At 42.8% G+C, this 25,671-nt stretch overlaps 1 long non-coding RNA gene across 3 annotated transcripts in view; it reads left to right on the top strand.

The window, feature by feature from the left end:
* The window catches only part of dpp6a, a 211,447-nt gene that overhangs the window by 30,911 nt on the left and 154,865 nt on the right, over positions 1–25,671 (top strand). Inside the window, exon 1 of one of the 3 annotated variants that reach the window (XR_002195868.3) lies at positions 23,472–23,540. The exons of the other annotated variants lie outside the window; for them this stretch is intronic. This is a non-coding gene — a long non-coding RNA (dipeptidyl-peptidase 6a). Of the gene's footprint in view, positions 1–23,471; positions 23,541–25,671 lie in introns of those variants that run through there. 3 annotated transcript variants of the gene reach the window in all.

Here is a 25,671-nt window from a genome sequence, read left to right on the forward strand (position 1 = left end):
ACACTAAAGTGCCCTGATATCTACAGTACCTGTACAGAAGCTTATTGTCTCCTCAGTGTAATTGCAGTGCATGCCGATAAATATCCCCCCCCGCTGCCAATGTGTCTCCTAGACTGGTTACTCCAAGTGGAAATCGGTGGGATTGCGTCCGTTTCCAACCAGCTGGGTGGGTTATCCTCCAGCACTATTTTCCTTTTGTTTTCGTCCTGTCACCACAAACAGGCTTTCAAGGGCATAGTGGGCAGTGTTGCCGAACATTGAATGATTTTCTGCTGTTGGCCGGATGAAATCCATTTGTATCCGCAGCGTTGTCTCTGTAAAAAGCAGTGGCGACCGCTGAAACCACGAGTGGCTCTGTATTTTCTCCCCCAGACCTGTCAGTGGCAGGTCTTGTCTCAGTCTCCACTGGATGAAACCCCTAACAGCACCCACAGTGATGGTCTGTCTTGTTGCTTTCTAATGACTTTCAATGTTTTCGGTGGCGTTCTAGTGCCTGGGTTCCCTTGAACACGATATTCAATACAAACTCAATTCTTACCTCCTAGACATCTACCATACAATTAAATGCAGGTGTATTTTAGCACTGAAGAAAGCCTGGTTTCGACTTGGCAGAAAGCTGTTTTGTTTATCACACTCTGTGTTTTCCCTTTGGGCTGATGAGGAGGATCCTGACAGAGAACCACTTAGGTGCTTGACTAACCACTTAAAGGATTCATCTCTGATCTCATTCCAGTTCTGGGTGTGTCCGAACAGTCTGAAGTGGCTTCCATCCTTTTTTCTCCCATCTGCAAGGGATCTGAAAACACTGAAGAGGAGATAGCAACTTAAATGAACTCTTTAATCATTTTGGATAAATGACAGGACATAAGTTAAAGGAGGCAGGGGAAAGAAATCTTTGAACCGAAGAAACTTATCTCCAAGCTTTCAATAAAAGCCATTATAACAGGCTCCTCTCCAATAAATTGGACGGCCTCAATTCACGGCTGCTCTTGTTGTTTGTTCATTTCATTGGGGTCAGCCCTGTAAGATGTTGGAGGCGTTGGCCCAGGAACAAGGGCAATGATTTATAATGACCGTTTAAGTGGGCCACCATTCTTCACTGCGGTTATTGTGAGACTGCCGTTTCATTTGGTTCACTGGAATCCGTCATACTCCGTGTGGTTTCTCAGTGGCCATGCCTTTGCGCCGGAGAGAACCGAACCACGGTGGGACAAGCACAGAGTTTTCTGGCTGTCTGGCTGATTTGTTAGCACATCACATGAAATAAGATATCTGATCTGCAAGGATGGTTGGGGAATCTCTTTGGGGACATTTACATTTGAGCCAAAAACATTCCTGTGTATAGAAGAGAAAATCAGAAATGGGCAATGTATGCCAAAATATTGTAAAATTCTGGGCACTCCTCTCCAAGGAGTTCATTATAATTGTCATATTCTTGTGGCAGATTTTATCTCATCTGAAATTCCCTGTTTGCCTAGCATTTAGTTGAGAGGATGATCTTTGTGTGTTTGACTCTGCCAAGATTACTTCAAGAAATTGTGAGTGAGCCTTATACAGTCAGGATAATCTGTGATGGTTTCCGTAATTAAAACACTATGTCTTAAACGTTATCAGGTTGATCTTTGTTTCAAAACACATTCCCCCTGCTTTTAAGAAAATCAATCAAATTGAATGAATGTGAGATTCGGGGTTATTTCCCCCCCAAAAAATTGCCTGTCTACAAATACTAGAATGAAAACCTTTCTGCCCAGGTATCTGTGTTGTCAGTGAAATGCGCACTGCACAGTATTGTGCCGTGCCAGAACTTCACACTGACACACAATGTCAGTAGTTTCGGAGTTGATCCATTTCTTTTATCCACTCGGAGGAGTTCCAGCTTAGAAACAGAATTTCGAAATGCTGCTTGGGAACCCAATTCTGTGTGGTTGATGATAAATGCCTCACACCGTCTTTGCTGCCATGTAGTGGAATCTGTGCCCCACATAGAGCCTCAGACACACGCAAAAGCATTTCCCCACCTGCTCCAGTCCACACACACGCACACACACACGCGCACACACACTATAGCGTTTCTGTCTGTTGCACACACTCCTTAGTCCAAAGCAATCAATCACTGCTTAGCCAGGCAAGCCTGTGCTGGTTGCTCCCAGCAAAATAATGAGTTTACAATGGATGAATATTTCATAGTGTGTTTTTTTTTGCTGCCCTTCCTGCTCCCATGTTTTCAACTCATGATAGTGATTGGGAGAATGGCCATATATTCAGCTAATTGTTAAAATAATAGGAGAGCTTTGCTATGGATTTCAGTGCCTGCCCCAGACCAGGAGTGATCTGGCTTTTTAGAGTGGAGGGACCCCATATTATAGGAACACATCTAGAATGAGATGATAATAGCCTACCTGGAGTTGTACAGTACTATGACTTGCATGTCTGGATGAACACAGTCTTGGGGTCTGGATTTTAAAGGTAAATCTCAGAACTTTTTATGCAGTTTTCTGGCTAATAGACTCGCCATGAAATTCAATAATTTTTTAATAACTTCCCAATCCTCTGTCTGTAATGCCTTCAACATACAGGTTCCCTCCGTGAAGTTCCATCAAGCAGTGATTGTTTGAATGTTAACAATAACACATCAGGCATTGAGTATCTCTTAAAGCATGATGACATTCTGCGGATGATGGATTAAATCACCCAGACACATCAAAAATACAGTTGTTCTTATGCTTACCTGGTTATGTTAAGGTGACATTAAAACAAAACAATGAATGAAGCTGCAGTACAGAAAGGAAACTGCTCAGGGATGTCACCATAAGGCCATGTCGGAAAATATTGAGTTCCATGAATAGTAATATTGCTGTGAGCATCTTCGGCTCAGGTTTCCCAGGGTTTCTGAACATTTCAACAACTCACGCCAGACATGACTGTTCATTTCAATTCATGTTTTTGAGAAAATAACTCTATATAAGGCTTGACCCCGGGGTCAAGTGGGGCGCAGTATTATTATCATTTGGCCAGCATTATCCAGTGTTAGGGGTTTAGTAATTATATTGGGCTGCTCAAATTGGTCACACTCTAGCGACATGGCGGCTCGGGTGCCGGTGAGATCTATCAAGGAAGAAGTCCGGAGAGGGCAGTCCTCTGACGCCAATGGGCCTTTTTGTTGCTTGTTCGCAGGCCGCTTGTTGTCTGTCTCGTTCCACATCTCCCTTCAACCGCCCATTATTTTCCCACAGAACGTTGCCCCGTTGTCTTTAAACCCTAGTATGGTTTTGTACCTCAGATGAGTTCATTTGCCATCCACAAAAAACAGGTGCCATGCCCAAAAAACCTTTGAGAATCCCTGGATAACGTTGACGGTTGACGGCTGAAAAACGAGAATGCACCGCTGGTATGGTTGGTGAGTTCATGTGTTTTACCTTCAGTGTTATTCTGACCGGCGGCCTGTTGACTGACGATTGGGCACGCTCCCTGGTTCTCATTTTGCACGAGAACACATTTGACAGGGGTTTTAGGAAAATGATGTCCAGGTTACTCTCTGGGGGACTGGAGTTCACATAACAAATGGGAAGACATGTAATTAGAGGCTAATTTGGCAGTCTGTTTTAGGAAGCCAGGGAGGGAGTAGTGTAGACATACTCTGTATAGATGGCTGATGTAGTCTGCACACTGTCTGACTGAGAAGGAGAGGAACAAGGAGGCACGCTGTATTCTGAACACATCCACAGAAAACATGTTCAAGTTCAAAGTTCAACGGTTTTTTTATCAAATGCACCGAATAACACAGCATCATTCTGAACAATTCTTGTGACATCTACGTTGTAAGAATTAAGCAAAAAAAATGTAGCAATAATATACATAACAATGTAAACTAGCAGCAATTGTGAGTGTAGAATGAGGAATATATACAATATGGTTAGAAGCATTGAATATAATAAATATAATAGTATGTGTGATATGCCTATGAATGGTACATACAAAATAATATTCTAATATACATTGAATGTATATGTAAATGTATATGTATATGTATCAGAGCATTTGTAATGTTCATGTGTGATCAATATGATCATCTATGAACTGTTGAGTTTGTGTAAACTGTACATGCACATGTATGCGTGCACATACTGTTATTTCTGTGCATCTGTGTGTTGTTGCTCAGACAAAATTCTCTCATCGCATGGCTATGCAGTCATCGCACTTTGGGTTTTTATTCTTAAATTATCAACATGACCTGCAATTAGCATAGGAGGATTATATTGTCAAAAGAAGCCTAAAGTGGTTTTGTTAGCAGCGGAACCCTCCCTTCCCAGAAAAGAGCATCTTTTAGCTCTGCATTAATGTTGATTTCATTCAGCAACGCTCATTACGATCCGGCCATCAGGAGCTGGCCTCCGTCACTTACTCATACCATTTAATGTAATTGTGTTTCATAGCCCGGGCCTACTTGTGCACGGAATGAGCAAGCAGTGCGAGAAGGGGCATTGTGTCGAATCGTTCAGCTTAACCGAGGGATCTTGATTCCTGCAGGGTTTTGGGATCTGACTATAGATCACACGGGTCCCGATCCACAGATCACAATTCACCACTGCATGTAGAAAATGTTATTAGGCTAGAGCTGCATTTGGTTCCAAAGCCAGACCATGGTCAGGTCAGGTGGACTCGTTGTCCCTTACCAGGAGATGTGTTTTTGATTTTACAGACAAGGTGGAAGGTGGGATAAAATGTCTCATGTGAATGAGAGACTCAAAGCCACACAGCCTGAGGAATAAAGAAAGATAGTCAGAGAAGGAAACTTCACACACACCCTCCAAGATAGAGACAAAGTCATTCGAAAAAAGACAGAGACACTCCCTTAGCAGCAGATAGTGTGTCTCTCCCTTGCTGCGTACATCAGATTATACTCAGTAACAATAGAGACACCCAAGAAGAGACTCACAGAAACAACAATACAGGCACTCAAAGAGAGACTGAGAAAAAGAGACACATTAAGAAAAAAGGAAAAGGAGACAAACTCAGACTTAGATGTTGACAGAACTTTTCTTTAATAATGATTATGAGAATGTTTCAATTCATTTTTTTTTATTTAGTATTTATCCAGTTTAATCAAATCCAATTATATCTGTGGCCCTGTCTCATTGGAACATGACTCAGTGGATTCATGAGAACTGAAGATTGCTGCGAGCTTTACTCATAGGCACCTGCACAAAGCAATTCAGCTTTTCCCCAGCATCCTCTTCCAACCAGGAGGTCAGGTGTGTCTGTGTGTATAAGGGCATGCTCATTCACATGAGGGACTTACTGGATTTTGATGAGATCAGGAAATCCCTGCTCACAATGACACCCGGCTCCCTAGGTAATGGTGACACATTGGCATTGCCCATGCCGGCTTCCCAGCCCTTCGTCAGCTAGTGGCAGAGCCAGGGGTCAATGCTAGACCAGGGTGGTCAGTTTGGTGCTACAAAAGACTCTTTAGATCGCTGTGTCACCAGGGAGGCGAGAATATTCCAAAACCTTTATTATTCAAATCAATCTAGGATGATTTATTTTTTTTTTATCAGAGCTCTGTTCATTGAAATGAACTTGAGCAAATTGCTGACAAGGCATCTGTAGCACTTGACGTTTATGGCTTCTGCAAATCAGACCAATTTTTTATCGAATACACTCACAGATTGCTGCTTTGATCCAGAAAGCAGAAAAGTAGCAACAGTGTCTACAATAAAAATTTTATATAAATAAACAGCAATTCCAAAAGAAAAACAGTGTCATGGTAGCTAATGTTTTTTGGCTTTGTAGAAATATTTTACAGCCTAAGCAGGTGACATGACATTTATGCTCCAAAATGTTTTATGTATATTATTAATTTGTTTTAGTGTAAAGGTGTGCAAGGTTGATCAACAGGAGTTGCTTATGAAGTGATTGATAGGCTGTACAAGGGTTTTTTGTAGGATAAACCTTTCTTATTGGAGCATATTGGACGGTGTAATGGTTGGCTATGACCACTGACCACCTCCTATGTGTCCTGGCATAAAAGACTGTGTAAAATTCACAATTATGGAGAAAAAATTAAGAACTATGGAAGGTTAACATGGTAGCCTCGTGCTGAATAAAGATGGCTCTCCCCTGACCTCCGGTTGCATTCATTCATGGATCAATAATGGACAGAATCAAACAGCACAATGGATAAATGAATTGTGCAGATTTGAGCAAAAATGCTCAACTATGTGATATTGATCATGTATATTGGGACGTGAGATGACAGGGAATTTATTTTGGTTCACCAGGATATTTATTAATAACAGTAACTCTAAACAAAGAAAGCAGCTATTCTTAAACAGGGCAAACTAAGCCATGTGGCCCAGATGGTTTTAAACTCTTTATCCAGTAGGGGAAATGAAATCCATCTCCTTTACACTTGGTTGAAAGTAGATTATTCTTCCTGTTCTACCCTTGTGTAGAGTAGACTACATTGCCAAAACAGATTTGCTGTGGTGAACAAGGAAATTAAATGCTGATATTCTTGGATTTTTAAATCGATAGCAAGATTTTCCATGCCAAAATGTTGTACTGATTGATAATACCCGTCAGAGGGTGAAATTATCTTAAAACATTTTGGTTGTAACTGTGATTAAAACTCTTCAAGGAGTGGCTGAGGTTTGGTCTTCACTGAGATCAGCTGTGCTGGCTTATTTAACATCTCTTCACAGTGCTCCCAGGGATGAGCTGGTGTCATTCTAGTGGCCGTTCTTTGTTTCAAAAGACCCTTGATGACTCATTCAATGGCTCTGAAGTCGTTTACTGACAGCCCCCTTAAACTGGCTGATCAACTCAATGGTGAACTGAATGGTGTGTGTGTGTGTGTGTGTGTGTGTGTGTTTTTGTGTACATTGGGCAAGGTATTTATCATGTCAATGCAAGGCTTACATTCAAGGCTGTGTTCTTCCTTTTGCCGCCCGAGGCTCTGTGATTGATTCATACGTTACGTTTTATTCCTGGCTGCAGAAGTTGTGGAAGTGCATGGTGGAATTCTGGGTGGTACATAAGTCCCTTTAATAAGACTCTTGTTTTGTCTCTCCAGACTTCCTGTAGCCAGACATTGTGAATGGCTATATTCTGGAAATTCAATTAGACTTTTTTTAACAAACTCTCTGAGTCTCCTTCTGTGTGTGTGCACACGTGTGTGTGTGTGTGTGTGTGTGTGTGTGTGAGTGAGAGAGTGACTGAATGCCCTCTGTACCACTGGCTGTGATGTCACTGTGATTTAGTATAAAAGATAACTGAACCTTTGTTTTTTTTTTCAGTCGAGATTATACCTCTATCTGGCTAGCTGTTTTTTCATACTATATCTGCTGGTAATAGGCTGTTCTCTTTTAAGAGATAGCATTTTAATGAGATAATTATAGGGAGCCAGACAGAAAATTGAATAACACCTTTTAGAAAAGGAACCATATATTCCCCAGGCATTAGGAAGATATTAGTTCAGTAGAATGTTTTTCCACACCTAAATTAACTTTTCATGCGTAACAAGATCGAGTATAACATTTTCGGGTTGTCTGTCTAATGTAGTGATGCAGCCCCAAAAGACCAAGCAATGAATATGAAAGCCTTATGTTATATTGTCTCTGGCCCCTTAATAATTTATAAAGATGGATTTTACCATAGCCTGGTCCAAGATCGGTTCATACTGTGTAGAATGGTTGACGACCTGGAGTTGACTAGACAGCCCAAACAGATCTGGGATCAAGGGGAGCATACGCCTCTTGTTAGCCAGAACGTTGAACTGTAATATCAAATGTATTTATAAAGCCCTTTTTTCAACAGCAGATGTCACAAAGTGCTTTTACAGAGACACCCGGCCTTAAACCCCAAGGCGCAAACAACAGTAGTGTTGAATTTCAGTGGCTAGGAAAAACTCCCTAAGAAGGCCAAATTTTAGGAAGAAACCTAGAGAGGACCCAGGCTCTGAGGGGTGACCAGTCCTCTTCTGGCTGTGCCGGGTGAGATATTAAGAGTCCAATTGGAATAATGAATACATTTATCTGGGCTAAATCCAGAGTCTATTTATATTTAGACTAAGTCAGAAGAAGACTAGGTCAGACAAGGACAGGGACAGGGACTATGTGCTATTTACGTTTGTAATAGTGCTGACTGATAAATCATGGTGGGTTTATGTCCTGGTTATGGGATCAACCGGGTCCTTATGCTTGGTTCAGAACTGGGAACCTGGAATTACATCTGACATTCCTTCAAAACAAATCTGTGAAGTCTGGGGAAACTGGGAAAATTATTTAAGGTCACCTTAAGGAGTCATCCTAGAGTGCTGACTAAAATGATTATGGGCCAGAGTTTTGCAGTGGGCATCTGAGCCCTTCCTGGTTTTTCCAATACATATACCGATGAGCCAAAACTTCATGACCACTCACAGATGACACGAACAACGGCGATCATCTCCTAACAAGGGCACATGTCAAAGTCTGGGTAGATTAGATGGTAAGCGAGCAACCAGTTCTCGTAGTCAACGTGTTGGATGCGAGAGAAATAGGCAGGAGTAAAGACCTGAGCGACTTTGACAAGGACCGAATTGTCATTGCCAGACGACTGGGTCAGAGTATCTCTGAAACAGCAAGGCTTGTGGGGTGCTCCCGGTCAGCTTTGCTGAGTACATACCAACAGCATGTAAGTGTGTGCTGTTTACCTGGGGATGTGATGGCACTGGGATGCACTGTGGGAGGACGACAAGCCGCTGCAGGGAGTGTGATGCTCTGGGAAATTATATGCTGGGAAACCCTGGGTCCGGGCATTCATGTCGACGTCTGTTTGACACATGCCACCTACCTAAACGTCGTTGCAGACCAGGTACACCCCTTCATGGCAATGGTATTCCCTGATGCCAGTGGCCTCTTTCAGCAGGATAATGCGCTCTGCCACACTGCACACTACATTGTTCAGGAATGGTTTGAGGAACATGAGGACACGTTCAAGTTGTTCCCCACATCCCAATACAATTGTTTTAATGCGTTGTCAATTATTCACATAGTGCGGAGGTTGGGCTGAAGGTCAGGCTTGTCACTATGCATCTCCTGGTCTGTTTTGTGGGACATAATACAGGAATGGTGTGTGACCAGCAGGCAAGCCCAACAGGAAGTCTCCCAGGGAGGTCTTCCTGCCATACTACAGTGAGATGAAGAAGGCTGTGCTGCACGCTGAGATTGATATGGTAATAGAGGCATGTTATGTGATGCCATTTCTATGCTGGGTTATGCAAGTTACCCCAGTGGATAAAAGGCCTTATGTCACTCCTGTCCCTCACAGGCTGTGCAAGATCCTTAGATCAAGGCTACTTGTCAGCGGAAATGACAGGCTCATTTTGGTGAGGTTTTCACGGAGCACTTATGGCTGTTTTCCAGTCCAATTATGGAAAACGCAGCGTCACCGATCCGTACGCCGAGATTCGGGCCAAAAGAGAATGTTATTTCTTGCAGAACGTACTTGTTTTTTTCACAAACTTATCTGCTTGACTCAATCATGTCGTGATTACATTTTGGCCCACACCTGTCTAACCCCCTGACATGTGCCCGCTGTCATATTGTGGCATTAGATGCTGGCAGGGTGGCATCTGTTGTTCTGGTGCCTCGATGTGCCTCTTAGCAGAGGCAGTGAAGACTCACCTGTGTGATGAAAGTGGGGGACGACGAAGCAAGCACGTTCACATGAAACCAGGAAAGATTGACACTGACTTGACCTCTGCGTGTGTCTGTGTCTTTGCGCGAACCCGTGATCCTCACATCAGACTGAAACTTTCAGCCGTTCAGTTTTATCTAGACGTCCTCAGTGTGACCCATAGCTAGGAGTGGAGGATTAGACGATCTCCGCTGAGGTTTTTTTCAGGAGATTATGCCATTATTCTCTGTTTCCATACACTGTGATGAGTGACTGGCACGTGACGTTATCACATTTTTATTCATAGACCCCGTGTCTACCTAAATCTTCTTGTCTCATGTGACATGGTCTCATCAGGTTTTTTCCTATGCTGCCAACTTTTGATATAGTAGAGTAAAGCCACGACATAGTTAGAATCTACATAAATAAAATAAGACTCACTGACTCATCTGCTGCTATACTGTGAGAAAGGGCATTTGTAGATCTTGTAGTCTTGCCCAGGCTTATGTTGCCTTAAAATGTTACATAAAAAAGCCCTTCATTTGTTGTTTAGAGGATTTCATTTTCTATTCTGAAGTTCTACATGAGCAATGTTTTGCTACAGTGAAAGACAAATACAAACACTCTTGTCTGGTTGTGTTGATCTGTTAAACTTTTTTTAGGTACTATTTTAAGGCATCAAAATGTCAAGACTGTTGAAGGGATGTGTAGACCTCTAGGAACCGTATGTGACCTTTTCTTTCTTGCGTCTGTTAGTGGCATTAGAGTTACAGATGTTTTCGACATATAGTCAGAATGTGCGGAGTGCAAATATTTTAGGCATAAATCAGACTGGTCTACGCAACATGAACTTAACACACATTCAAACAAATATACTGGGAAATGTTTCGGTCACTTCTCCTGTCATAACATATTTTTGCCTGTCCATTTTCCACCAGATTTTGTCGTGTTTAAGAAATGCTTTAATTTGATTTCACCCACAAGGCATCATGACACTTTCCATTATTTTCAAATTGCAATATGCTATTTGCCCATAACTCAGTGTTTTCCTGATAAAGCTATTCCACCAAATCGTACCAACATTGTTGTTGATCAGCTAACAACATCATCCCATGTTATGTTGTGCTATTAATGGATTATCACCAAAGACCTGAATGACAGAGGTTTGTTGGCTTGGCCCTGATAGAAACGGGGATATGTCATTTGTTATAGTGACAGTGTGACTTCATTATATGGCCTATAGGGTGGCTGTTAACTGTATTGTGTGTGCCAGTGCAAGGTGACCAGAGCCCAGTGAGGCCGACTTAATGGAGGACTGTGGCGTCGCAGCCTGCTGTCACTACATCCCATCGTTTGGGCAGATGCTCCCTGGCAGACATCCATACTCATGCACAGAAACCTATTAATTAGTGCCGAACGGAACTGATTCTAGTCATAGTCCCAGAAAGGTGCTCCATGATAAAGGAATGATGCTATGGAAGTCTATGTACTACTGTATATACAGTATATGCTGTGTGTATTTATATATTTGTATATATATAAGAGCTATGTAAAGGTATTACAAATGGTACAGTAACATTTGGTTGCCTTTTGATATTTTATTTTAATCACTGAAACTCAAAATGTATTATTGTCAGATGACACTGGTTTTATGTGGGGAAAGATCTCTAAGAAAATGTCTCTGAAATACTGTATGTTGCTTGTACAAGTATTCCACCCCTGTGCTATAGAAGCTCCCAGTTTACATGGATGAAAAAAGTTGCCCTGAAGAGGACACAATTACCTTAATCTGTATGTATACAAGTGTATATCAAATATTTAGTTCAAATATTAAGGGATGACCAATTTGTGATTATGGCCACGCCTTGTCGAAGCAAGCTGCACTTTGGGTCAGTGCCTTAAATCACTGAGCCATTCTGGACCCCTGTACCGTTATGTTTGGCAAACACTGAAATGTTCTGACCGTTGTAATGACCATTTAAGATACTTAATGCATTGATATTTCTATTGGTAGAAATGTGTGCTGTTGGTTGAAACTCTAAACTGTGCTAAAGGAGCAGTACACCATAGGTAAGTCTGATATCTGTGATCTTTTCCTCAGAAGTCACTTGTGCCATCAGTTTAGCCTGGGGAATTCATGACTTTTTCTCTGCTTTAAAAAGCATCCGTATACTCTCGCTTCCAGCTTAGTCCTTGGTTTGCAATAACTGGTGTTTGTAAAAACATTGCTGTCTGCCTCTCCAATGTTAAAATCATCGTTTCAATTAAACATAGCAAGCTCTGTGGTATTGGACTATATATCAGGATAAGACAGTTTTTCTGATATTGGCAAAATCATCCATCAACATGCTGTTTATGTATACACACAAAGACATGTCAATATAATAACAGATGAAACTAAAAGCATGCCTCATTTTTCACTTTCCCCATTAATTGTAATACCCCAATCCCTAGTTCGGTATGTCCAGCCTGCTTCATGTGCTCTCCTGGTTGCCTCGCAGTGTTGCTATGGGTTTAAAAACTGTTTAATGTTCTTAATTAATTACAAAACATAATATTTGAAATTACTATTGTTGTGTTTTCCACAGCTCTGTATTGTAACAAGGGAGCATACACACACATTTACATTTGACTGACCTTAAAACAGATTTCTATTCCAAATGCCTTTTCCCCTAAACTTTAAACCATAACTGTTTACCTTCACCCAAAACCTCACTTTAACCCAAAACCTAACCCCTAATCCTGATTCTAACACAAGCCACCATCATAACTATTACCCTAAACCTACCCCATAAGCCAACCAAGCAAATGTAACATTTAAAGAATTAATAAAAACTGTAAAGAATTAATAAATAAACAAATACGGAACAGGATGGTAAAAACTGTACCCACACACTAGAGCTGCCAGATTAATTACATTCACATTAAAATGACAATATTGACATCAATATTCATTATGCAAGAGCACATCTCAGCTGCGTAGACAGTTTTCTCAGTTGTTTTGATCTCCTCTTCTGGCTGCTTCTTACACACACTGAGTCTTGCCCTTGTCAGAAACAGTGCAGTTCCTCCTCCTCACTGTTAGATTCACTCCGTCTTTGCCGGCTGTTCTTTTAGGTCAAATAACAGTCAACCGATTATTACAATCTGGAACTATGCTGCTTTTCCAGTAGTTATTCTGTGATTCCCACAGTTCAGTATTTTGATTTATATCTCATGAAGTATCACAACTGCGGTATGTTGGAGAAATGTAGCTATGTGCTGTTGTTGCTCATAACCTGCAGCCCTAACACACACACACACACACACACACACTTCCATTCGCACATTTCCCCAGACAACATTGAATCATCTCCTTCAAATAACAATGCCCTTCAGGTGTTAATGCAGATGTATCTGAAAAACATGGTCACTTAATTCTCCTCGAACACTGAGAGATTGAGAGACATTCCAAGCGTGGATTGATAGATTTGGGCCATAATGGAAAGAAGCTCGTGTGCTGTCAGGCTTCTCGGGTTAAGTTGTATCTCACTTGCCCCCTGGAGCCTACTAAAGGTCAACCTGTCAATGAATCAAAGTTCAGGTGGCCCAGCCCTGTTGTCAGCTGGACATGGCCTTCTCTACCCTGCAGAGCTTAAAGTTCAAACCCATCTGCTCACTGAAATGTAGCGTTTACCAAAAAAATTGCCACCCATTAAGCCCACATAAAGCTGTCATGAGGTTGATCTAATATCCATTAGAAGAGGTCAAGATAACGAACAGACCTTAAGCTGGAGACTTGGCCATATTATATGGGTTTTACCACAACCTACTAGAAATTTATGATCTGTCATGAATGACTTTATTATTTCTTAGATCTTAAATAAAAAAAACCTGTATCTATATGCAGGTTGATTTCAGCCATTAGCTGAAATGTCTTAGTTTGTCACCATGTGTGAAACCTTACAGGGATGCTTCTATTGGTAATATGTTAGCGTTCTCTAGTATCAAAGTTATCCTCAGTCTGGCTGTTGTGAATCCAGCACCATAAACATGTTAGATAAAAGGAAGACAAGCTAGCACTTAGACTGAGTATTGTTTTTAAAGGACTTCTACTTGCCTTGAGAAAGTGAATGGGCACTTCAAGTTCACAAAAACAAATTGCTTTCTGTTGTCTCCCTGTCAAGATGCACTCTCTTGCACAGTACTAAGAGTCCATGATATGTATATGCTCTTCTCAGCTGCATGTGAGTTACGCTAGTTCTGCTATTCCAAAAGTAATTACTGTGTGTTGGTTGTCACAGTGGACTTTGCAAAATTATTTTCCAAATCTGGGAGCCCAGTAATCTTTCAGTCCGGAGCAGAAGATATATATTAACATTAGAGCTAATCGAGTTTGATGTGGCCCATTTGCTTGCCTTAGGCCGTTGCATAGCACCACTATTTTCTGTTGCAAATTGGTTGTGAGGATTATCTTTCCTTAATGGTTGGTTCTAATGCAAAGCTAATGTACTGGTCATCAAAACCTGCCTCATGAATTTAAAGTAAGTGTGGTTGTGTGCGTGACCATGGACACGGGAGGAGTGAACAATGACACTTTCAGTGTCATTTGCGGATATTCAGTTTTGTTATTCCGCTTCGCAGCAGCTCCCAGAATGCTCGGGGAGTTGAGGATTTGGTCATGGCGTCCCCAGAAGATCATCCTACCAAGGTTTTCTGCTTCTTATCATACCGCTTGCTCAACCAGGAAGTAAGTCCTGTCCAATGGGCTTGAGCGTGAGCGCTCCTCCAGGCACTTCGGTTAATGTCCACAATTAGCTTGCAGGCGCCCGGCCCACCACACAGTTGCTAGAGCGAAACGGGACGAGACGTCCCTCCCGCCGATACCGTACGTTTGGTACACAGACACATTTGGCACGCTGCGATAAGAGCCCAGATCGCAATGAGGCAGTGCCTTAAACCGCTGCGCTATTTAGAAGCCCTCCCCAAACTCTGCTTTGACATTAGGTTTGTCCTTCAAGCAAAACAACTCGGCCCACTTTGGCAGCTGTCACCAGGTGCAAGAGTTCATTCTAATAGGATTATCTACATTACTGCAATTTGTGTTTGTCGTACACAGGACCACTAGAATACGTTGACTTGGGTGATGTTTCATTCATGAGAAGTCTGCGACAGTCACTGTGTGGCTGAACGTCACACTTTTCCCCTCGCTGTGAGTTTCAGACAGAACTGTGCCTGCAGGGACTGTGCCATCATGCCCAGCTGGGAGTAAGGCCAGAGCTGTCAAATGAGTTATTGCCAAGCCTCGCCCTATCCCTTTCTACTCATTCCTGGTGCCAAACTTTGCCCCTGTAGTTAGCTCTTTACACCCCCCCTATCTACCTTTCTTGGCCAATATGACTCTTGTGCCAGTGCTTGAATTATCTGAGCATAATGATATTGAGCATGGCCCACATTAATGGATGATTCGATAGAACCATCTGTTGGGTTGCTCGTCTTATACAGGCATTAAATGTGCCGTGTTTTTAGAAAGTAGCTTCTCCTTGTATTCCTGAATAGCAACGTACGAGATACTATTCCATAAATGAAATTTGTCAAATTATTTGGCACTGGATCTTGGGGGATATTTGCCAATTTTTTCGGTGTTAACTATTTGCCACTCTTTCTGTGCTTGAAGTTAGCTAAGGCAGCGCTAAATGAACCTCAGAAACTTCCTGCTGATTGGTGAAGAATTTGGTTGGCAGTGTTCAGCTATTGGTTTACATCTCTGCATCTAACACAAAACCTTTGGGATGGAAAAAAGTCCCCTCTGACTCCGTAGGGGCATCATTCAGGCTCAGGCCATTTGATTTTACCTCTGTGGTGGATGGAAAAGCAGTTTATCAAGTAAAAACTCTTCAGTCACTGAAATGGCGGTTGGTTGTTTCAAGTTTAATCGTATACATGGGAACAAGTGTCCTCAACGGTCTGCTCATAACCAGGACCAGCTGGGTTGCCAAGGTGACATGTTCGTTGTTTGCTTTCAAGGGGAATGGTTGACGCAACGATTGTAGCCCTGTTGTGGACAGGTCAGGACTGCTTATGTGTAGGACAGGTCCCTCTGGCAGAGAAACATGGAGTATACTCTACTTTATTCTACACATTTTAGTGTGGAACTCGGGGGTCAATATGTGCCCAGCCCCAGTAGAGGCCATTCAGTTCTACAAGGGTACATTTGGAAATGCCACCACCACCACCGCTACGTTTCTGTTCATTAAAACAAATAGAATTAGTGTTGGAATACTCAACAACCAATTACTATCGTCTTGATAGAAGAAACCTTATTAAAGGGACCCATGGATTGCTCTTTCCTCTATCCATCGGACCTCGTTTACAGATACTGGTTCCCTCTCAGTTAGAACATCACCCATTGAAGAATTTAATCTATTTGGGGATTGAATTTGCCAAGCAAAACGGCTCACTAGTTAAAGCATACTATTTCCTGCTGATGAAATGACTTGCTGCAGCAGGGAGGCCTAGTGGTCAAGAGCAATGGGCCATTAAATGAAAGGTCGCTGATTCTAATCCCCTAACAATTAACCCTGAGTGTTCCCAGGTTATGCCCTCATTGGATAAAATTGGATAAAACAGTAGAAAGAAAATAAAAGCAACTTGGTATGTCCAAATTGGAGGGAATGATGTAAAACATTGTGTAAAATTAGAGATTGAACATAACCAGAAAAAATGATTAAAAAGAAACTGAATTAAAGAAACCAGTGGAGGGATATGTAGTTGAGGGAACAGTGGTTGGCCAAATTCCAGGATGCCTTTTTTCTCTAATCATGGAAAAGCTACCTTTGCAAGAAAACAGCTACTCCATAAAAGATTGCTATTGAACATTAACTTGCTTTTCAATTTATGCTAGAAAGTCAGTGGTCCTGTTTACAAAGCACCCGGTAAATAATACACCCGCAACCTTTCACCGAAACCACAGTGGAGAAAAATTCAGCTCAGCCGTTGCATTCTCAGTTCAATGCTAAATTGCCCAAAATGTGTTTTCTGAAATTATTTGTTAAAAAAAGTGTGCTTCACCCCCCACAGGAAACATATTAGCATTTTTGTGGTGTAGCTACTAGCTTAAATGAGAATGTGGCTCTTAGCCACCACTCCCAGCATTGCTATGGCTCTCTTGTGGAATTCAGCCAAAGATAATGGCGTCTAGACAGATTTGTCATTGATGTTTTGCGTGACTCTCCCTTGCACAAACGAATACAAATGAATGTGTCTGTCTTGCAATGCTAGCTTTTCTGTCTTGATGAAAGGTAGCTACAGTAGATATTGTCATTTTGCTTTAGTTCTCCCTTTTCACCAATCGTGTGTGCCCTTTTTGTTGATTCTGTATATTCATTATGTGAACTATTCTACCAGTCACAGTGAGGAACAGTGTTTACACTCTGGAGAATTGTTCTAATTTGTGGAATAGTCTAGAGGGATTCTTTGAAATAGGCTGTTATATAGCAGCACTATCTGGCCAGGAAAGGTTCTGCTGTGAGATGACTTGGTGAACAGACGTGAAGACTAGAGTTCCTCCTTATTCTTCCTTAGCCATGTAGGTTATTATGAAAATATTATGTTTGCATTTAGCACATTACGATGTGAGAATAGTTAACCATATCATGGATAGCACCAGGGTCACACGGCTGCAAATTAAACACATTGTCACTGTGAAATGGAACACAGAGTAAAGCTAGAAAAGCACTCTAGGAAAATGGTATACTGGGGACTGAGATGTAGGAACAAATGTGTAAAACTTTGATGCTTATAGCAGGAAACACACAGGGCTGACTAGCACAGAGAGCAGAGCTGTAGTTTGGAGTGAGGTCACTGCAACGGTCTGAGGTCATTTGTGTGTCTACTGTAAACGTTAGCTACTGTAAACCTTAGCTACTGTAAACGCTAGCTCCTTGTCATCTTAGGTTTACATTCAACTTAAATGGCACTTTCATCCAGGGCCAGGATGACTGTCGCAGTATCTTCCCAGTGCTCGGGCGGTGTGAGCACAGGGGAAGACGTGACGGCAGTGGTTGAGTTGGCAGGATGGATGAGCGCCAGCTGCTTCCCCCCATGGTGGTTTAGTAAACCCTTGGGGGTTAGTAAGGCCTGGAGGATGCGATCAGGAGGACAAGGAAACATTAGGTGGTCATGTCTGCTGGGAGACAAAGGGATGGTTGAGTGGCACTAAATGCCCTCCCCCCAACACCTAGGCATTTACTCATCCGCTCCCTTGGCATTTACTCATCCGCTCCCAGGCGTTTACTCATCCGCTCCCTAGGCATTTACTCATCCACTCCCAGGCGAGTCTATTTGTTAGGGCTGTGGCTGTGGGTGAGACCTTCCCCAATCTTTGAAAGCAAATAATATCTGTTATTTTCCCCCTTTACATCCCTAGGATTTTGCAGTGATGGAACCCATATTTTGGCACAGTCCTTTTAATTGTAATGTATCTTTATTCAGAGTTTTTTGGCCCGAGTTTTTATGACAGTCGGAATACCTGCTAAGAGAGATGGATTTGTGTAGTAGATTGAGAAAAGGTACTTCATTCGGGTACTGATTTATAAATCGGTTTACAATTTGATAGAACCAAATTGCTAAAACCATCTCTGGGGAATAATAGGGTACAACAAACCAGCTTACAATTTCTACCAAACAAAGCCATTATCCGACTACAGGTTCAACCTGTTGACAGTCAACCCCTACTGATTCTGATCTATTTGGATGGCTGGTTTCTCAGAGAACTCATATTTATTAGGATTATACTCTGAGGAAAATCCACAAAGCCAAAGTCAAAATATTAAAAGGGAACTAACAGCAAATAGGATACTATTCCTTCTCTCTGTGGGTGGTGATCTAGATACAGTGAAGAGGAAGGTATGACCGCTTCCTTATTGCCGCCTGGTAGTGAAATAGTTACTTTTTGTGATTTTGCATCACAAAGCCACAATTGGTTATTGTAGTTTGCCACCTTAAGGCTTTGTGCCATTCTCAGGCCATCCTCAGCAGAGACTGGACATGAAATGTCAAGCATCTGCTGTAGGCATTTCTAAGCATTGTCTAACAAAAATAGTAGGGATCTACAGCTGTGAAAGATTGCCTATACAGTACAGGGTGTGTACAGGATCTCTCAAGCCCATGATGGAGAATCACTGATTTTAACTAATTAAATCGATGACCTCCGTCAGGGTCTTCTGATTTCTGGGAAGTATGAGTTAATAACTTGACATCCAGATTATATTCTATTTTGATAAGCGATGGGCAAAATGTCTTCATTCAATGAACTGCTCATGTCTGGATGATTCATTGAGTATTTAAAAAATAAAACAAATAATACTCAGCGGTTGGTTCCCTCAGGACCTTAATCAGGAGATGCCTCTGTAGAAGTAATTTCCTTTGGAAATGTTCCTTTCGTTCACCACATGTGTCGGTATGACACGTCTGTATATTATTAAACACACAGCACGTGGTCCTCCCCATCTGTCCCCATCTTAGCTCAGGCTTCTGTTATCTCCATATCAACTGATTGGCTGGCAGTGCTATCAATCATTCCTGGAGGAATCAAGCTTGCCATACTGATTAGTGCTGTGGGTTTGGAATGCCTCTGACCTTGATCCCGCCCACTTCTGTTTAAGCAGTTTTACAGATGGCCCGGAGAATAATTCAGCTGACTTAATAGATCCGTATTAATGAACGATGTAAAGCCCTTGATCTTAACCAGTTAGATTTTTTTCTGCAGATATAAAAGCATCCAGTTGACGAAGACTCATTAGTGACTTTCAGTGAGGTGTCACTTAGCACCTACTTATCATTAAAAAGTCTTCCAACGAAGGGCTTTGCACATCTACAGCTTGTTTCAGATGTACAGCTCGTACTGTTCTCGTTCAAACAGCCTCTCTGGTAATTGAAACGAGGCACCAGAGAAGTAAACCAGGAGTCAAGTCCAAACTTTCATACCTGTGGTCTGTGGTGATTCAGCAGTCTAATCTGCTGCCTGTGATGCACATGTACTGCAGCAGCACGGGTTCAAATCCTACACACCGCTATTTCAGAAGAAACTCTCTCTTCTGGCTTTCACTACCTTCCTGTCCCACAAAGTATAAAATGTCTTAAAACATCTTAGTAGTTTAATCTTCACAAGATGTGGAACGGATGCGGTTTTAGTCCTCTTTTATTTTAAAACCTTCACCTTTTCATCCTCGAAGTAAGGCTTTCTTTAGGGGCCACTATAGTATTCAGATGGTCCTATTAATAACAATTCTAAAATTAAACAGGATTGCAGACTCTATCAGACACCAGTTTTATTATGAGGAATGGAGCAAATTTCTGCACGAAAACCTTTTGGTGTTCAGAGAAGGCCCATCACTTATCTAAATAACATAGTTGCATGCTGAATGTCAAGTTATTAACCAAGGCCCCACTACAAATTCAATTCAGAGGCCTTATTAAATTCCAGAAATGTTGAAATGCTTGCTAATCAAAAAATGGAAAGCTATTTTAAAATGGATTTGTATTTTGTCATTATCATTTTTCATAGAGATTAGCTCTGTATTTCTCTGTTTTTTTCAGGTTTATTTTTTACAAACAAACAACCACTCATCCCCACAGACCCACAGAAACACATTCAAAATCTCTAGCCTTAACCGACACATTGTAAGGTTTACTATCCTGATGTGAACATAGTGATACAGTAAAAAACCCACACAGACACATTTCTGTTTTCATCTTCATTAATACGTAGTAATAATGTCACAATTATATTCACTTAACCTAGCAGTCTATGGAGTGGCCATTTGAGCTTCAGTGCCTCCTGCTTTAGACTTAACCCTGGTAGGCAATATCTTGGAATTGCTTTCTGTGCCTCTTTAAGCCTTAGGGGTTTTTCTCATTTTGTCTCCTCCACCCTGCCTCATGAACTGTGGGAATTGGGGAGTCTGTGGTGAATAATGAAAGAAATGGATCTAAAAGGGGGGATGGAGACCTATGAAGTGAGGGATTGTTCTCCAATTCAAACATTAGTTAACATCTGAGACGCCTCGGCTTTTATATCCCCATGCCTGCTTCTCCATTCACCCTGACCATGTACCGCGTGTGATCAGTTGTAGCCTAATTACCCAGCCCAAGTCATATTCGCACTCACGACCTTACATTATCACAGGCATCGCAGACAGGCTCAGGAGAGTTGAAGATGGAGACATGCCTTTTGAAACCCTCCTTTTCTCACTAAGGCAAACACGACCTTGGTTAAACTTGTGAATTAGGCGAGGAAACTCGACTAGGCTACCGCGACACAGCTGTACTCCAAGGCAGTGACTTTACCGCTGTGCCAACTGGGAGCCCCCATGGAGACTGTCTCATCCTTTGTAAGAACTGATGTTTAAATGATGTTGCTTTACGACCGGGAATCATTCAGTAGATAAAGATAATCATCCGGAGTCAGTTGGAACCATCCAACATTGCTGTAGACATAAATGCAAACTGGACAGAAGTTATTTCTCAATTCCGACAATTCCACTAATATTTGTATATATTAATATTTGTCATTTACGGAACATCGAGCTATTCATAAATATGATCCTGTCAGGAATCCCTCCAGGGCAGCTGATCCCTGTTACACCGGCTCTGGAGGTCTACGTCAACAGCCTTCTAGTTACCACGGTTCCCGGCTAATCACCTTCACCACGGACTGTCCCCATATTGTCACTAATGGCTTCCCATTCTCACTAATTATTATGCCTATATGTATGGCCCTGTTTCCCCAGCGCTGTGTTGGCTGTTATTCCCGTGCAGTGAGAACGACTATTCTATGCGTATGTGTATTGTATCGTTCCGGCTTCGTCCACGTGTTCTGTTTTGGAGGCTTTTCACCTCCCTTTACTTTGGCCTTGCCCAGTCAGTTTTTGACGTGCTTTGAGTTGGGTTATAGAAATCCTTACCACATTTCCTGCGTCTGTCTCCACTCCCTACAACACTGTGACAGTTCCTTTCATTCTTCTGGGCTAGTGCCTTTTCCTGCCCCAGCTATTGGCTCAGTGGACTTCCCGAAAGCAGACCTCCCACAGAAAAGTGCTGGGCTTGCACCTGTGTCAGTCTCCCAGATGGACCTGCTGAGATTGTGCCGCAGGATTTTCTCCCAATCTCTCAGAGATCCAAGGCCTCCGACTTAATACCCCAATATCCATAATTGATTTACTTTCCTGGGTAACGTTTTCTTTTGAAAAAGCTGTGGTTCAAAACACTGTTAATGGGCCACTTCCAATTGTTAGTAAGCCACTCCCAAAGTATTTTCAAAAGTCACATGTTCTACTCGGATTTTGCATATTGGACAGGATTAAATAAAACGAAAAAACTGTAAGCTAGAAATAGAATCCTATCCGATAGATGTTAACCATGTACTAAACATTGGAGAAATGTCCCTCGGTGTTATCTGCTTCTGGTGCTTTTCTAGTTAAGACACATCGCACAAGTTTATGGGTCACTAGCTCTAACCATTATGACGGTCCGTTACTTGAAGTTAACCACAGTCAATTCTTTTTACATCAGCCTGCTGCGGGCAACTTTATGGTTGCACCAGCAGTCTGTACGGCTATGTCTCTGTGCTGCGTGTTTCGAGTGAATTAATGAGACCGAGATTACTTGTTCAAAACCCACCTTCCTACTCCTTCTCATGCCCCTTTGTCCTGACCCCCCCCCCGCTCCCCCCCTCCCCCCCACGTGACCTCCGTTCAGTGGAACCACCCGCGCTGAAGGCACCCATCGTTCTGCGACCATAAATTGGTCGTATTTTTTGGCACTTAGGCTCGCCACTCTCAACGGCTACATAAATAAAACGGCTTCTCGTATTGCGTCAGCGACCCGTCCCCAGAGGAGGCCGGGTAATATACGCGCCTGTGTAAAATACGGGGCGCGATGCGGCGTGCATAAATATCCCTGGCACTGCACCTTTACACCGGGACGGATTTAAGTGATCCGTGGGCTGGCAGGCTGATGCAGATATGTGAATGGTAAGGCGGAAACAGACTGTGAGAGCACACACACACACACACAGAGAGAGACCTCTTCAGTCTAATACTATCTCTAGATATTACCCAACGCCTTTTGGTGACTGCCACTCACGCACATTTGACAGAGGGCACGTGGGAGTGTGGACAAAAGAAAAGCCCCGGTGCTATTTGGCTAACTGTAGAGATCTGTAATGCATTCCTGGCTCTGCGCTTTCATAGACACTCCTGCTCCAAAACTCTGAAATGTATCTCAGGTGCAGATAACCAACAACCAACATTTAGTGTCCTATGGGGAATCATTTAAAGTGAAGAGAGGGCGGTAGTTGGGAGCCTGAAGGACGGACCAGGAGAGACACTGACAGAGTAAGTGAGGTGGAGTCAATAACAAGACCACGATACTGGGGGGAGAGGGGAAAAATGACATAGTTAGAGAGGGAGATCGAAAGAATGATGCAGTTTGAGATAGAGGAAGAATGATATACTTAGTGAGGGAGAGAGAGAAAGGAAAGCAAGTAAGACGAGTGAGAGCCTGAGACACACACACACACACACCAAAACTGCCCTTCCTCGGGAACAGATCAGGCTACCTAAAAGACAGGAGCCTTGTCGCGGGGTGATTGATTTACTTTGGAACGTGCCAGCCAGCGAGGGGTTGTCCTGAGTGTGTGTGTGAGTGTGTGTGTGTGTGTGTGTGTGAGACGGAGTGAAAGAAAGCGCTAATCCTCACACTCTACCCTGAAGATTTTATTGACGACTTTCCCTGTTAAGGAGGGGTGGCAGAGGCGTGCGTTTTGAAAGCCTCGTGTCGATTCAGCCATGCTCATAGTCACCCAGATGCAACAGAATACCACCAGCTCCAAATCAGAGAAGGTAAGGGCTTGCCCTAACCGTCCGTTTCTAGCATTTCTCTTATGTTTTTGTGCTCTGTAAAGGTAGGATCAGAAGTTATTGCATATCGAAAAAAAAAATCTAATTCTAACTAGCTTTGCTGAAATTCACTGTCTTTGTTCTCTAATGATGACTACATTTAAAGGGTTTTGTACCGGACGCCTTTCTTTTTTAATCTTAAGTGGTACTTTTCCTTCTGAGTAGTTGCTGTATTTATTGTACATACATGCATTGCTGATCTCGGCTCTCCCAAGGGGCACTGGAGTTCACATGTGGAGATATTGCCCATTGACAGGAGAGAGACTATGCTTCAATAAGATAAGTTGCAATAAGAGTGTTGAACAATTTTGCGGGAAGGTTCTTATTATTAAATACTAAAATGTTTGTGTTCCATTATAATTGTCTTAAAGAAAGTTTATGAGGGTTACACCTTCTTGCAGTTGTGTTAACCATGAACCATAGTGCAATTCTGTATCATTTTAGGCACAGCCATTGCTGGTGGCTTGATGACGAGCACCCTGAGTGGTTTTCTAACTCTACTCCCTCCCTCGAAGCTCCTGAGAATTGCCTTGTTAAATCATCCAGCATTACATACATTTGGGCCCCTCTGTCCAGATATGTCACAATAAAGCGATGAGTCAGGAATCCCATGTGTCTGCCTTCTAACTGTGTGTGTCGGTGAGTCTCTAGCAGGTTGGGCTCTCGGCCCGTTTCTTGTTAGTGTGATTTAGCATGTCTGTATCATACGCGTTTCAGCACAACGGCAGCCCCCCCGCCATGTTGGTTCTAAGCCGAAGATTTGTATATTCGCACAGATGAATCCAGTGTATGGATGCCGAGACTATTAGCCCAAGTGAAATGACTGTTGTGAATCAGAATTTAACGGTGAATTCCGCAATGTGACGCAAAGTGCAAAAGTGTAAACAGCAAAGTTGCTCTATTTCCACCACAACCAGGAGCGTTGCCGTGAGTGTGATACCCCAGTATTCCATGGTTTTGGTCTGGCGGCTGTCAGTCCCTCTCCGGGCATCTCGCCCATCGCCTCAAGGTCTTTGGTGTGGCTCTGATACAACACTTAACCCTCCGTGGAATATTTCCACAGACGTTTCCGGTGCGTTTTTTTTCACACGGCGTGTTGCCATGAGACCACGACGGGTCTGGATTTGGCAGAGCTACCTCCACACCAGACCCCGGGAACAGACCCTGATGACATCCTGAGATGGGCCGAACCCTCCGGGGTCAGGACGGAAACTCTGCGTCAGCTCCCTAGCCTTTCCCCTTGGCCATGTTGCCTGGGTCGGGCCTTGTTAGGTTACTGGCTCGGTTGATAGGGCCTCTAGAAAACCTACGAAAAATGTAGGCATTCACTACTGTAGGTCCCTCTGGACGAGGGTGTTCGCTAAACGATTTTAAAGTCGATGTTTGAAGACCCCTTCTCTTGTTTATTGCCCTGGGTTGGTCGACCATGTGTTGTATGTTCCTCGTCATCTACTCCATGGGTTCTGTGGTGTTAAATTGGTCCCCTCAGTCCCCTTTATGGGTGACCTCAGCCAGGATCCATGACCCGGCCTCCCATGTGTCCTTGCCCCGAGGGTCACCACTTTAACACCACTGAGGTCAGGTGACTTGGAAACGGCAGCCTGATGTAATTCTGCCAGGCTTGTCGGTTATTGATGTGCCAGCGTTAATACAAAGCTTCACACTCCCCCCTGCCATCTCCCCGAGCGACTTACATCAGTCCCTTCCGTTAAGGCGTTTCATTTCCCAGCTAATGCGTCTAATTCCACTCGGTCTCTTTCACACTACAGCACTCCAAGCCCTTCGCTCCCGTGAAATATAGCTCTTTACCTCAGATAGAGATCTTTCTCTTTGAACAGTGATCATGCTTCAACTCTGAAGTGGGGAAATAAGTCCTGGATTTAGGGAAGTTTATGGTTTATCCGGGGGTGGAATGTGATGTATTCTAAGATGAAGAATTGTGGTTGTAATATAGTCGTTTAGATGTAGGTTTTTTTTGCCTGGATGGTGCATGGCTAGCTGTGGCTATGGTGGGCGACGTCGTTGGGCCATGACACTTTTTTACTTACCACTATGACCTATTCCAAAAGCGAGC

The sequence above is a fragment of the Esox lucius genome, chromosome 21 (assembly GCF_011004845.1).
Source record: "Esox lucius isolate fEsoLuc1 chromosome 21, fEsoLuc1.pri, whole genome shotgun sequence".
Classification (NCBI taxonomy): Eukaryota; Metazoa; Chordata; class Actinopteri; order Esociformes; family Esocidae; genus Esox; species Esox lucius.